The sequence below is a fragment of the Carlito syrichta genome, unplaced genomic scaffold (assembly GCF_000164805.1).
Source record: "Carlito syrichta isolate Samal-C Ts95f unplaced genomic scaffold, Tarsius_syrichta-2.0.1 Scaffold315185, whole genome shotgun sequence".
NCBI classification, from domain to species: Eukaryota; Metazoa; Chordata; class Mammalia; order Primates; family Tarsiidae; genus Carlito; species Carlito syrichta.
Window position 1 is genome coordinate 284,628 of NW_007259281.1, and position 4,461 is coordinate 289,088.

Genomic DNA, 4,461 nt, shown 5'->3' on the forward strand with positions numbered 1-4,461 from the left:
GGGAGCGGGCGGCGGGGCAGTGGGGCAGTGGCCGAGGGTCGGGAGTAGAAGCCGGGCGGGAGAAAGATGGGGACGGGGACTGCTTGCTCGGCCTCCAAGCCTGAGGAGGAAACAGAGCTAAGGAAACCGGTTGTCAAGATTCTCCGAAGTGGCTAAAGGGTGTGATCGTTTGCTGTATACTATTTGAGCATTACTGTTTGAATGTTTAAGCACATTTTGCTCAAAAATGTGTATTAAATTTGTGTTGCATTCGAGTAAGACAGAGAAAGTCATAGGCTGTTTAAAGATCCATGTTTTATTGCCATGAGTTCTCCAAGAAGGATGGGAAGCCAGCACTTCCCAGGAAGTCGGCAGGGAGGCTTGGGGAACGCCCCAGCGGGTGTTCAGGAAACGGGCCAGAATGGCAGTCACCGCGGCCCCCAGCGGAGGGAGTCCCGGGGAAGACTTGGCCAGGGCAGGGGGACAAGCCCAGCCCGCCCTGCGCGATGCGGTTGTGTTCTACTGGTTGAAATGGTGCAAATGGCCTTCTCCTGGTGCCCGTCTGCTGAGGGGGCCAGAGCAGGAGGTCAGAGAGAGGCCTGGGAGGTCTGAGGTACCCAGGGTCCTCGCGAACAGGAATCCTGGAGGCAGAGTGGGTGAGGTTTGAGGGCACCGGGTTTGCGGGAGGGATCCTTGGAGAGCCTCTGGTCTCCCTCTTTTTCTAGCTGGCCTTTTCTGGAGAATGACATGCCCCCTTGGGCGCCCCTGCTACAGCAGGATCAGGCTCTTCCAAGGTAGCTTCCAGGTCCCCTGGCTGCGCTGGGAGGGAAGCCAGAGACACTGTCCTGCCTCACCTAATGGAATGAATGCCTGATGCCCAAAGGGGCTTTTCGGAAGCCAAGAGGCTACTAAATGGCTCACAGCTTGGCTCTTTTTTGGGGGTTTTTTTGAGTTGGAGTGTCACTCCGTCGCCCAGACTGGAGTGCAGTGGCACGCTCTCGGCCACCGCAGCCTCCACCTGCTGGACTCCGGCAATCCTTCTGCCTCAGCCTTCCAAGTAGATGGAACTACAGGTGCACACTACCATGCCTGGCTAATTTTTGATTTATTGTAGAGATGAGGGCTCACCAAGGTGCCCGGACGGGTCTCGAACCCACGGGCTCAGGCAATACACTCACCCCGGCCTCCCAAGGTGCTGGAATTACAGGCTGAGGCACCACGCCGGGCCTTGGCTCTGTTATTGATGAGTATAGCTGAGGTTTATTGAGCACATCGTATATGTAAGACGCTGTTGTGGACTCTTTACCTATATTGCCTCATTATTTGTGAGACTACAAGCAAGTCGTCGTATCTCCGGCTTCCTTCATTAAATGGGATATCTAATTTCATGGTATTATAGAAATACTCCAAAGCAACACTTCCAACTTAAATGTGCATGTGAATCGCCCGGGAACTTTGTTTGTTTAAATGCTCCTTCCAAGGTCTGCAAGCAGGGCCCAGACGTTGCCCTCCCAACAAGTCCCGAGGTGATGCTGGCGCTGCTAATTATTATTCATCTGCCTCCTGGATGGGGTCGACCCCCAAGCCTACAGGACCCTGAGCATCACAAAGGTCAGTGCCCACCTTCGTAAGGGCCGCAAAGCCCATCGCTCCCTCTTCCTCCACACCTCTTGTTTTTCCAAGAGGGCTAGTTACAGTGCACATGAAGGTACAGCCGCCCCAAAGAAGCAAGGAAGGGAGCGGAAGGGAAAAGCCGTAGGATCTGATGAAAAGCATGTGGAGAGGGTTCATTGGCTCTTGAGGCACTTGGGGAGCATGGGGTGAAGGAAGTTCCAGGTTTCTTCCCGTTGCCGCGGTTTTGGGGAACGTGGCGTGAACAGTAAGCCCTATTCCCCAATGGCTCTTCTTTCGCCATGCTGGGAGAATCTGGAACCAGGGAGTCTCCTGAACTCCTAGAAGGACGTGGAAAAACCCTTACCCTTGGACTGGGGTCTAGACCCCAGCTGTGTGGGACTTCCCAGCATGTAGATTTCCACTCTTTAGGGGTGGTAGGGTGGTGTGTAAAAGCCCAGATTCTGGAGTCAAATAACTGTGGCCTGAATCCTGATTTGCACTTAACTCTCCTGTGACCTTCACCAAATGACTTAAAACCCACGGGCCATGTCCTCTTCGTGTGCAAAGTGTGACTGGGAGGCCATGTACATGTTTTCTGTGGCTATACAAAGCTACTAGTAGCATCTGGCATGCAGTAGTGGTCAATAGGCAGCGGGTGCTTTTGGTTAGCAGAATTTGGGGGCTGACCCCCCACGTGGATGGCTTGTAAACTCAGGCAATGCTGCAGGCTGAAAGGGACGAGCCGGAGAACACGGGTGCCCCCGCATGGTGGGCACATTCGCTGCAAGGACGGTGCCCCTGCATCAGCCTCAGGCCTTTCTGGAAAGTGAAGGTGGGTGGGCAGTAGATGCTGTTCTCCCTCACACCAGCTCTGTGGCTTTGGGAGAGTTCCCTCGACCGCAGAGCAAGGGAGTGTGGACCCGGTGACCTCTGAGATCCCTCACTGTCTGCAAATGAGTCAGGCGTGGCGTCCCCATCCGGGCTTCCTTCTCCTTAGCAGGGTTCCATTTTCCTGCTGTTCCATTCAGTCACTACTGGAAACATGAATGATGCTAACTTCCCAAATCCTTAGCAGCTTTTCTCCTGTAACCCCATCATACCCCCACAGAGCCCAGGCCCGCACCCTCCTGGAAGGAAGGGGTTAGCAGACATCCCCCAGCCCTGGACCATGGTGCAAACAACTAGACTCGAGGCTGCAGGACCTCCCTGGAGCCAAGAGCAGCTACAGGGGCCTTGACAGTGACTCTAGGACTGTTCTCTTGCTTGACTTCATAGCTCAGCAGGAAGGTTTACTCTGGACCCAACTTGTCCCATCAAGCACCAGGACACCCTAGACAGAGTTAACCTGGTCAGTCGAACAGATACAGACTTGCAGCTCTGGACTAAACCAGAGCCTCAGAGCAGGGACTCTTAACCTGGGACATATGGAGAAGCTTCCAGAGTTCACAGAACCCCCAAAGTGGTGAGCGAGGTGCAAAATCCCAAGCTATGTGTACCTTTCTGGGGAAACTGGGAGCGCCTTTTATGCGTTTTCATATAAGTCCACAACCCCCCCCCAAATTAGAGCAAAAACAAAAAACTACTCCAAATTGTTGAAATGACTTACTCTGAACATTTTGTACATGGGCCCCTGTGAGAAGCCTCCAAGGTGTTCCAATTCATTGTCAGCAGTGTCTCTCAGACCTCATCAAGGCAGTTGGGTTGGGAGGAAAGAAGCCAGGGTTCTTTGATAGATTTAAGCAAACACGTTGCACTAAAGCACAGCGCACTGTTCTCCCGTGTAGCGTGGAAGACAAGGCTGCCTTTGCCAGGATTCATTTTGAAGTCTCCAGGCCATTCAGCAGCTCCTTACTGGTGACAGATTCCTATTATTTCTTTAGTAATGGCTTTTAGAACATGCTGGTGGCTGGGCGGGGTGGCTCACACCTGTAATCCCAGCACTTTGGGAGGCCAAGGTGGGAGGGTTACCTGGGCCCAGGAGTTTAAGACTAGCCTGGGCAACATGGCAAGACCTCATCTCTACAATAAATAAAAAAATTAGCTGGGCGTGGTGGCGTGTGCCTGTAGTCCCAACTACTTGGAAGGCTGAGGTGGAAGGATTGCCTAAACTTAGCAGGTCGAGGTTGTGGTAGCTGTGATCATGCCACTACACTCAACCAGGGGGAGACCCCCAAATCAAAAGAAAATTCTGTTCTAGGGGGCATTTAGAATCAAGACTGGTAGTAAAAATCGGTCAAGTGACATAACACTGTTTAGGGCTAAAAGACAAACCTGGTTCTCTTAGAGTGTTTGTGAGCAGGTGCCGGGCAGTGTGGGAAGGAGGTTCCAATGCATGTTTTTGCAATGGCAGCAACACAGAGCCGAATTCCGTTTCCGAGGTGGCTCCTACGAGGGGCGTTGTCTGTTGGATGTGCAATTTCAGAAACAATTTTTACCCTCATTACTTGGGTCAAAGTAAAGGCACTGTTTTCCACTTGGAGAGCATCAATACTGAGTTTCCCGAAGGAGCATTTGCAAATCTGGCGGCCGTGAGGTTTCAAAAAATTAGCCGGGCATAGTAGCGCGTACTTGTAGTTCCGGCTCCTTGGAAGGCTGAGGCGGAGGGATCGCCGGAGCCCAGCAGGTTGACAATGGGGTGGCCGGGAGTGTGCCACTGCCCTCCAGTCTGGGCGACAGAGTGAGACTCCAACTCAAAAAATGAATAATAAGTAAATAAATAAATTGGAAGGCATGTGACTTCTGCCCCTCAGCACCAGATTCTGGTATTTCAGTCTTTTCTTACCACATCTATTTTCCATCCCAGGCCGACAGTTTCAGATCAAGAACCCTAGAAATAATGGATGTTTTCCATTTTGACTGTGTTCTGCA